This window comes from Coenobita brevimanus, chromosome 4, assembly GCF_032717465.1.
Source record: "Coenobita brevimanus isolate Jiangsu-jjx chromosome 4, ASM3271746v2, whole genome shotgun sequence".
Classification (NCBI taxonomy): domain Eukaryota; kingdom Metazoa; phylum Arthropoda; class Malacostraca; order Decapoda; family Coenobitidae; genus Coenobita; species Coenobita brevimanus.
The window spans coordinates 38,899,871-38,910,905 of NC_136957.1; the positions used below are offsets into that span (position 1 = coordinate 38,899,871).

Here is an 11,035-nt window from a genome sequence, read left to right on the forward strand (position 1 = left end):
AGGTCAGTTCCAAGCTGGTTTTAGCAAAAGCTGTGCAGGCTGCCTACCACTCCTTCCATAATTGCTTGAATATTCTGCTGCCAGTTACATGGGAAATGGTGACAGTGATGACGATGATGATAGTAATAATGATGATGGTAATGGTGATGATTTATCTTGCTGTCTTCATCCGTGACAGCTGTAGTTCAAGCCAGTGGTGGGATGCATAGTGATGGAGAGTCTGTGTATGCCTCTGGGCCATGTCACCCACACAACCCAAGGTCACACACTGTATGGTTTTCAACTCCCTCAGTGGGATGACCTGTTCTTGTATTTTTTTCTTGCCATCTCCAAATGATCTTGTTTGGCATAGGAGAGACTTATTACAGGGGTTAGGTATAGCCTTCATTAATCACGTCACTTCTGCATCATCATCATCCAGACCTCTTTTCCCATCCTAGGCCAGGGTGAGGAGTAGCAACATTCAGACAGCCCAAGTTTACCCACTCCAATGGGCCACGCTTCCATTCACTCATCATTCAAGCCCCCGGAATCCTGGCACTGTCTGTTATGCCAAAATGAATTAAATTATCTAAAACCAGTAAGTGTAAACAGTGGTAGGTGGTGGCAACCATCATCCACTCATTTGATGTAGTGCTGCCTACATCTTCCTTCACCTTTATCATTCTTTTTCTGTGTCTGCCCTCCTCACTTCCTATTTCTCCCATCCTTAAAGAGGTTAATGGTGAGGGAGCAGTAAAATGCATGAGTTTTCACACTTAGTGCAGTGAGTGTGAAAAGAGTTTTGTGACTGGTTTGTGTTATGGGGTGAGAAAAAATCTGTTCTGACAATATGTGACGAGTTTACGTGTTGACGTAAGAAGTTAAATGAAATACTGAGTTCAGTTCAATTTATACTGCTTTGTTGACATGTTTATTAGTCAGGCTTATTACACTCATGTTCACCACAGGAGTTGTACACAGTCACTAACCAGAGTTTGTAGTTTGTGGATTTCACTGCAGTTCCAGTGGCATGTCTTGGGGATCTTTATGCTTCCATTACAGTAGATATGTATTATTCTACAGTAGGTTATTATGTTAATGATGTGTGTGTGTTTTGGATATAATTAATCCTTTATTCTTGTTTAAAATTGCCTTACATAGCATTATAGATGTATACTGGCAGTGGTCAAACACCAAATCCCCTTTTTTCCCTTAGGTTATATACTCTTTTATATACTGTACAAGCTTTCACTTAATGAGTTGGTTTCCATAAACGTAACTGCTCATAACATCAGGACTCCCTGTATTATTATTATCATTATTATTAGTAGTAGTAGTAGTATTGTTATTGTTATTATTATTATTATTAGCATCATCAACCATATTATTGCCATCATGCAACTAATCAACAATTTTTCAGGTTGCAACAAGACCCCCTGCAGGAGTCAGTGCTGTTGACACAGAAAACATCATGATCAGGAATACCATTATCTTTGGGTGAGTTCCTATAGAAGGGCAGTGTTTGGAAACTCCCTGTACTGTTGTTTGCAGATGATACTGTGTTGTTAGGTGAAGATGAAGGGGAGCTGCAAGGCTTGGTGGATGAATTTGGGAGAGTGTGTAAGAAACGGAATCTAAAGGTGAATGTAGGGAAGAGTAAAGTGATGGTCTTTGAGAGAGGTGAAGTCAGTGAATGTACAGCGAGGTTGGATGGTGAGGAATTGGAAAATGTGAGTACATTTAAGTACTTGAGGGTGAAGTGCTTGAAAGGATACAACAAGGAAGAAAGGTTGCTGGTTCCTTGAAAGCAGTGATAAGAAACAGGGAAGTGAGCATGGAGGTAAAAAAGTTACTATTTGACAGTATTGTGATACCAACTAAAATGTATGGAAGTGAAGCTTGGACATTGTTAGAGGGACAGAAGTCAAGAGTGAGAGCAGTGGAAATGAGTTACCGGTATTTGAGAGGAGCATGTGGTTTTACATGGAGAGGCAGACTAACAAATGAGGAAGTGAAGAAGTGTTGTGGTGTGGATATGGCTGTGATAGAAAGCATTAGGAGAAGCACATTGAGGTGGTTTGGCCATATGGAAAGGATGGAGAGTGAGAGACTGACGATGAGAGTGTATGTGAGTGGGGTGGAAGGGGAGAGAGGGAGGGGGAGGCCAAGGATGAGATGGAGGGATGGAGTGGAGAGGTATATGGGAGAGGGGGTGTGTGAGTTGGGAGCAGGGCAGTGAAATGGCAGGGGACAGGGCGATGTGGAGGCGATTTGTTTGTGGCCACCCCATATGGGATTAAGGCATCTGGCAATAGATAGATAGAGATAGAGTTCCTACAGTATGTTCACTGTAACCTGGCTTCACTTTCGTTTTTAAAGGCTCCAACATGCTTGCATGTGTCGGCCTTGGTCACCTAATGGCGGCTCTCCACGCTGCACGATCCATTGCAACCTCCCTGTTCAGTCCCTTAACCCTGAGGTCAGACTTAATGACCTCGTCCCATGTCTTTCTCGGTCTACCCCTCATAACCCCACCCCCAATATTAACACTTCTCACCTTCCTCACCCAATTATCATCCCCCATCCTCTCCACATGTCCAAACCATCTCAATCTACCTCTCCTCATCACAACACCAATACACTCCAGTCCCATCCTACCTCTCAACTCTTCCATTGTAAACCCAGCCCCTCCAGGCCTTGGACGCAGGGACGCACTGCACATCCACCTAATCATTGTCATTTCTGTAAGTCTGAGCCGGCGAATATCTTCCTCCTTCACTGCCCAGGTCTCACTGCCATACAGCATTACACTCCTAACACATGCTGCATACAAAGACCCCTTAGCATGTAGGGAGAGTCCTCTCAATGTCAGGAGAGGCAAGAGCTCCCTGAACTTCTTCCAACCACTTCTCACCCTAGCCACAGAGCTAATTCCAGCCCCACCTCCAGCAAACAACATATCTTCCAAATAACAAAACTCTTCCACACACTCAAGAGATTCACCAGTAAGTTCAATCCTTTCACGTCTGACAATCTCCACCTGCTCACCCCGACACGCCATACACATAAAATCAGCATTATCTCGCAGTCTACCTCTGATACCACTACATCTCTTATGCACCCATTTATCACACACACCGCACAAGATGGAATTACTTCCCACGCCCTTGTGGCAAACTGCACATGGCCACTCTCCCTCGTCTTTGACAGTACCGCCACCAACCCTAGATATCATCATTTTTGTTTTATCTGCATTTACCCTTAAACCATTGTGCCCCAAACCATCTCTCCACTTCCTAAACCTTTCCTCCGCCTCCCTTTTGTTCTCTGCAATCAACACCAAATCATCAGCATACAACAACTCCCATGGGAGTCCATTTCTAAAGTCACGTGAAAGGGCTTCAAGTACCATGATAAACAACATGAGACTCAAGACTGACCCCTGATGCACACCAACATTCACGGAAAACTCATCACTCAAATCTCCATTCACTCTTACCTGGGTGTGAGCACCCACACACATGGCCATAACCACCCTAACCAGCCACTCCTCCAAGCCAAGCTTTCTCATTGCCCACTTCACCACCTCTCTAGGGACTCTGTCAAAGGCCTTTTCCAGATCAACAAAAACAAAATAAAGATCCCTTCTCCTACCAATATATTTTTCCTGAAGCTGTCGAACAATGAATATGGCATCAGTGGTCCCCCTACCTGGCATAAACCCAAACTGCATCTCATCAATATTAGAGAAGTTAATCCTGGAATTGATAGAAGAGGAAAGAAGCATGGTGTGGGGGCCAAGAGAAACACAGCTGTGTGTGCTTGGCTTTATGCCGAGCAGCGGGGACGGTTGCCACTGATGCCTTAGGCTGTGATTCAAGAGGATCCGGCAATGCCCAGCATATCATACTGATGGGCCTGTGAACAGGCAGTATCCTACACAATATCCTTGAAAGGAACAGTTTATGGGCTCCTGGCCTTTGGTTCCTTCTTCCTAGCATCCATCCATCCATCATCCAATCCTATGTTGCTCCATGAGGAGCATAGGAGCCCGGGGCTAGGCAAGTTCGTCCTGACATTTCAGATGAAAGTGACCAGCCTCACACATCCCTGAGTGGCATTATGTGAGCAGTAAACCCCAACCACCCCTTGGATATAAACCTTCACTGGCTCAATCCGTTTGGAGTGCCGTAATTTCCCACTAAATCACCAGGTGCCAAAATTTGGTCATATGGTTACCACCCAGCTTAGTAAATGGTGTCCTGGTGTACAGGAAACCATTTGGCTTGTCACTCAGTGTAGAGTCACCCACAGGCAGAAGGAAGAGGAAAGAATGAAGGAAAGAAAGACAGAAGAGGGAGTGTGAAGTCACCCGTAGGCAGAAAGACGAGGAAAGAATGAAGGAAGGAAAGACAGAAGAGGATGGAAGGAAAGAAGGATGGGGGAGAGGAAAGGGCAGACACCTGAGAGCAGCACTACATCAAGTGAGTGGATGGTGTAGTGCTGCATTAAAAAAAAAAAAAAAGGCATCAGTTTATTTTACCATGGTGGGAAAAAAAAAATTATGATAATGGTGGTGGTGGTGCTGCTGCTGATGATTGATGATATACATTTTTTTTCACAGGCCACACAACACCCTCTTTGAAGACAACATGCTCAAGTTAACCCTGGAATTGACAGAGGGTGGGAAAAGTTAGGGAAGATGATGATGATGATGTATAGCAAGAGTTTGAGTTGATGGTGGTGATATTGATGATGATGATACACTTTTTTTTTTTTTTTTTTTTCATAGGCCTCACAGCCCCTCTTGAATATGGCACATTCCAGTTAATCCTGGAATTGACAGAGTTGAAGATGGTGCTGGTGATGATGATAATGATACTGTATACATTTTTAAAAATTTATTTTGTGTACAGTAATTATTATAATTGTTTTCCCACCCCTTATAGGATTAAGGCATCTGGCTACAGATAGATAGATATATAGATTATTATTATTATTATTGTTATTATTGTGTGATGAATGGATGGATGGTTATTATTGATATTATTATCATAATTATAATGCTGTATGGTAGTGGGGCCTGGGCAGTGAAGGAAGAGGATATTCACAGGCTCAAACGCACAGAAATGACAGTGGTTATGTGGATGTGCTGTGCATTTCTGTGTGCAAGGGCTGGGGGACTAGGTTTATGATGGAGGAGTTGAGAGGTAGGATGGGACTGGAGTGTGTTGGTGTTGTGATGAGGAGTGGTAGATTGAGATGGTCTGGGCATGTGGAGAGGATGGGGGATGACAATTGGGTACAGAAAGTGAGAAGTGTTAATGTTGGGGGTGGGGTTGTAAGAGGTAGACCTAAAAAGACCTGTGATGAGGTCATTGAATGTTCCCCGAAGGATAAGGGACTGAATAGGGAAGCTGCCAGAGATAGAGCAGCTTGGAGAGCCCCCATTAGGTGACAAAGGCCTACACATGCAAGCATGTTGGAGCCTTCAAAAATGAAATGACAGATTATTATTTTTTCAGGGTAGACGACACCCCCTTTGAAGATTTTAATATCACTTTTTTTCACCCCTAATGGGATTAAGGCATCTGGCTGTAGATAGATAGGTATATAGATTATTATTATTATTTTTTTTTCCGGGCAGACAACACCCTCTTTGAAGCCAGCATATTGGTGTAGCGCCGCCAACCTGTCACCATGAAACTGGTCAGCAAGATGTTCCAGGCCAATGTTTACTTGGATGGTGGCATTTGCTGGGACATTCTATTCTAATTTGATGGTAAATTAGACTGACCCAATTCTTCATCCATTGGCAGAATCTTGTATAAGTTAGTAATGGATGTGACAGTCATCAAACACTGCATGCTGAATATTGAATATATAGTTCATTCACTTTGACTTGGCCCAGATTGTCATCATTTTGCAGCTTGTCATAGTTGTGAGGTAGGAATGAGGCCTTTAGTCATGTAGTAAGTTCAGCAAAATAATGTCCCGTGGGAATTTTGGTAGGACAGCAAGCCGTCTATTCAGATATCTTAAGGATGCCCCAAAATAACATTAAAACCTGTTGGCAGTCAGAGAAACTGTTGGCATCAGCCTAATGACACCTGTATTGAAAGTGTATCATTGGCACATTTCACTTGGATTTTTTCATCAACTCAACCTATAAAACTTAATGTTTGCTGCTGGGATTCATTCTTCATCCAGGTTCTGCCTTATGGAGCCCCAGTAGGATTAAAGTGATTTTATTTTCAGGAGGCAGTTTTTTTTGATCAAGTAAATGAAAAAATGTACCTCTGACTGAACAGACAGTAGTAGCTACTACTGTATTGTAATACACCCTTTTTTTCCTATTGCTTCTAATCCCCCCCTTGTTGTATGTTGCAGGGGAGGGAGGAGGAGGGAGAGGGAGTACAGGAGAAGGAGGACATAAGAGTGAAGGAAGGAGGGGGGGATGAAGGGAGAGAGAGGAGGGAGAGGGGGATGGAAGAAGCTGCTTTTCAGTAAGAGGAAGAGGTAGAGGGAAGAAGGATGACTAGAGGTGGAAAGACAAGGAGGGGAAAGGAAGAAATGAGAGAGAGATGGGGTGGAGGAGAGGCAGGAAGGAGGAAGAATGGACATGAAGGGAGGGATGGAGGGGGTGGGAACTGGTGGGGGGATGAAGGGGGCAGGGAACAAGTGGAGGGAAAGAATGTAGAGGTTGGTGGAATCTGCCAGCTTTGGTCAGCCTGGCTGGAGCTGTGACTGGTGAAGGATTTTTACATTTTTTTATAAGATTTTTTTTCCTTTTTCTTCCCATTAATTGTTTTTATGCTGATAATATTGACTTTAGTGTGTCTTGCAAACATTCCTGAGTATTTCTAAAGCTTACCCATTGATATTTTTCCTGGAGTTTTTAGTGTCATGGCTTATATGAATGTTCTTTTTCAGGGGTGTGAGTTTGGGGGGAAGGACAGCATGATGGCAAAAAACAACATGACATGGAGGTGAAGTAATTTGTGGGCACCTTTCCGGCATCAAGGCATTTAGCTGTACAGGACTACCACCACCACAGCTACCAGAACTATCATAGCCACTACTAGAGCAACCACAACCATCATAACACTATTGCTGGAGGGGACATTTAGCTGGATACTACTTTGGTCAGTGTGCCGTAACCATATCCATTATTTTTTTGTGCCTGCTACTTCCATATGGCTTTATATAACTTAAGAGGATTTTCTAGAGGGGTTAGATATACATACAGCAGACTTTCACCAACAAAAGTGATGATATGTAGGGCAGGTGGCAATACTGTCAAAGCAGAGGAAGTGTGGCCAGGTGTAGTTTGCTGCAAGGGTGTGGGAAATAACTCCATCTTGGTCAGTGTTTGTGATAAGTGGCTGCATAGGAGATGTAATGGTGGATCAAGCGGAAATGACTCACTCCGGCCCATAGCTCTTCCCGCCCTAGTCACTCCGACCTTTAGCTAATAATAATAATTAGGTTAGCTAAAAATGAGTAATAATAACAGCTGTAACGACTGGATTTCTGTCAGGAAAGGGGGGCCGGTATGACTAGGGTGGGAGGCCAGAGTGGCCAGGGCCAGCAAAACTAGGGGCCGGCGTGACTTGAAACCCATCAAGCAGCGTGGAGAACCGCCATTAGGTGACCACGGCCGATGCATGCAAGGATGTTGGTGCCCTTGATACGATAATACAAATTAAATTCTAAAAATCTTTGGGCATAGAAAGCCTCATCTAACAACAATCCCATGCCCCATGTCAGTTTATTTATGGCCTGATGTAGTAAGACTGGGTGGGTAATTTTGACTCTTCATCAAGGAGACATTCCATACTTAAGACTTGTCAAATTCCATGCAGCAACATGGTAAATTCCCCCAGCCCCTTGCTAGTTAGTTGATTACCAAGTGGTCAGATTAGGATGGTAATTTTGTCTAGTAACCAGGGAGAATCATAACTAAGGCTCAAGATTCCATGCAACAACTTTGTAAAGATCCCTAGCTCCTATTCAGTTACTTGATGGCCAAGTGTAGTCAGATTGGGAGGGTGATTTTGACGATAGGTCTGTTACAATTACTAGGCCCATATTTTCATTCTTTAGTGGCTTATTTCACACAGCTCATTGGTAGAAAGACGGTGGTATGGTTCTGCATTCATCCCATAGCATTTCATGACCAGCCTTATATTCTGGTATTTGTCTAGTATTACAATTTAGCATTTAAGATGGAGATTTGGCAAATTTTAGGTCAAGTTAGGGTAAAACAAGTATAGTAACAATGGACTCACACCTAACTCCTAGCTAAGGCTAGTCAATGTCCATGCAACCACATCTTTGTGATAGTCTTGGGAATGACCGATTGTCAGAAGATTGGCTATGGGAGCAAGAATGTGTGGCTAATGTGTTACTGGGATCATCCACACCTTTCCCACCCCAAGGTAGGCTAGAGAGAGACAGAAGAAAACTTGATGGAATGAGATACTAACCAGTGTTTGCCCAGTTGAATGAGCCACACTGCCATTCTCACCATTCAGGCCCCTGGAATCCTGGCATCAAGGGACTGCAATGTTTGCTGAGCCATTGACCATGATGAAGCAGTCTACTGTAAATGGCAGTATACAGATTTTACTCTAACCTGGCCTAAAATTCTCTTTCCATCCATATTCCTGAGCTGTAACAAGAGTAACTCTAGACTATGATGTTAGTCCTGAAGTGTTATGGATGAGATTTAGATTTGTCATAGTCTTTTTGCCTTTGTGCTAGAAAAGAATATGGCTGCTTAGTTTGATAGGCAGGCCTAAATTTGTCCTTTTGCAGTTTATTTGTAGCATTTCATTTTTCTTTTTCATTCCTCATGGGGCAATGTAGGATGATGAATGAAAAAAAATGAAATGCTACAAATAATCTGTGCAAGGACAAATTTAGGCCTACCTATCAAACCAAGCAGCCATACTCTTTTCTTGAACTTGGCATAAACTGTCCCTTATCCTGAAAACGATCTTGTAAGGATAAACATTATAATATACTATACTGTACTCCTTTCACTTTAATTTGGTCTAGAAGTGACAACTTCCAGTCTTGAAAACTGAGCTGTAACAAACCCTATCAAAATAGTGCTATGGTCTTTTAGGTTTAAAATTTTTTAGCATCTCGAATATTTAGTTTGAACAATAGATGAGCAATAGAATATGCTGCTAGTCACAAACAAGTGCTGTGGAAAGGATAATTAGCTGTAGCATTGTCTTGTTCTGCCACTGAACTGTGTATGAAATGGCTTACTGAAGACAGTTTTGGCCAAGTTAAGGTATATGATAGCAGTAGTAGCAGTAGTAGTAGTAGTAGTGTAATCTGGTGTATTTCTCCTGCATGTCTACTCAAAATGTAAATAATTTGTAATACAGTATATTCCCTCTTCTGTCGTTCTTTTCTTGGTTCTTTCCTCCTCCTTCTGCCTATGGGTGACTCTACACTGAGTGTCAAGCTAAGCGGTTTTCTGTACACCAGGAAGCCATTTACTATGCTGGGTGGTAACCATATAACCAAATTATAGCACCTGGTGGTTTAGTGGGTAATTAAGGCCCTCCAATCGGATTGAGCCTGTGTAGGCTTATGGCCAAGGGGTGGTTGGGGTTTATTGCTCACATAATGCCACTTAGGGATGGGTGAGGCTGGTCCTTGTCATCTTAAACATCAGGACCAACTTGCCTAACCCCGGGCTCCTACGCCCCTCTTGGGGCAACATAGGATTGGATGATGGGATAAATTTTTTGAAAAAATTGTTGTAAAAATCCCGGAAAAAACTCCCCTAAGCCGTTTAATGGAAACCCACTCTCGGCATGACGCACCAGGGTCATTATGTTTTAGCCTGTGAGGGTCCATAGTGGCTTCCAGTCTGAAAACTGACACATAAGATGTAAAATTCCCTCTAATGGCGACCGAATCCCGGTATATCCCAGCTTCCTCCACAATTGTGTCATGTTTGGTCAGAGTTGCCTGCACAAATTTTCTGCAGTGACTCTGATAGTGATTAATTTTGCATACAGTAGTGCTTAACAGTAGTGATTAAGGCCTGTATAAAGTGTAGATAAAGTGTAATAATGTTCTTAAGGCCTGCATACAAAGTGTAAGGTAGTGCACTTGTGATTATGGTTAGAAAGTGGTGCACAGAAGTGAAAGTGTTGCACAGAAGTGATCATGTACACCTTTAACATCTGTATATCTTACCAAAAGGCCTTCCCTCCTTATGCTTGGATTACACCCTCTGCAAACATGGTAAGGGATTTTTTTTTCTGGTTAGTCAGGAGGCCTCACACTTTCCATAAGTTGGAATTGCAGTAAAGTCAGAATGGCCTCAGCCCCTATTATTCCAACTTAAAGAGGTTTTACTGTATATAAAATATCCTTGAGGAGCATAGGAAATGTATCTATGAGGAGCTTAGGAAATATATATCTATGTATACAATTTCTTTGTAGTGATTGCAGCTTTGTTGGTATGTTACTACAAATTACAGTACTGTATCAGAACTGTAGAGGAAAGGTCTTATTTCAAAAGTCTTACCTTTCATTGAGAGTATTGTTTCAGTATTGGTATGACTAGAATTTATTTTGTGCACTTGATGAGAAGAGGTGGAATGAGGCAGGGAAGGCCAAGATGATGGGTGGATATCATGAAGGAACATGTGAGAAAATGAGGTGTGGAAGTTAAGGAAGTAAGGTATGATAGAAGGACAATATGTGGAAGGAGATGTATATGACAATCATGGTACCTTTTGTTTTTTAGCAAGGGAGTCCATGGGAATATTTTGTGTCACAGGCACACACATAAGTGCAGTTAAATATGAAAAGTACTTTAGCATGTAGATGTGACACTATGGTGTGGCATGAAAATGAAAAGTCATGAGTGGGAGCAGTGGAGATGGGACTGCTGAGGAGTGTATGTGGAGTACAGAGAGTGGATACGATACAAAATAATGTAATTCGTGAAAGATGTGAAGTGAGGAAATCTGTGGACAACAGAATCGAAGAGAGTGTACTGAGGTGGTATGGTCAT

The 11,035-nt window shown here is 42.6% G+C and overlaps 1 long non-coding RNA gene across 1 annotated transcript; it reads left to right on the plus strand.

Moving 5' to 3' along the window:
- The first annotated feature begins 462 nt into the window (after nucleotides 1–462).
- On the plus strand, nucleotides 463–5,709 carry LOC145395776 (uncharacterized). The gene is made up of 3 exons (XR_013896668.1): nucleotides 463–580; nucleotides 1,403–1,479; nucleotides 5,630–5,709. It is a non-coding gene; the product is annotated as an uncharacterized LOC145395776 (long non-coding RNA).
- The last annotated feature ends 5,326 nt before the right edge of the window (nucleotides 5,710–11,035 follow it).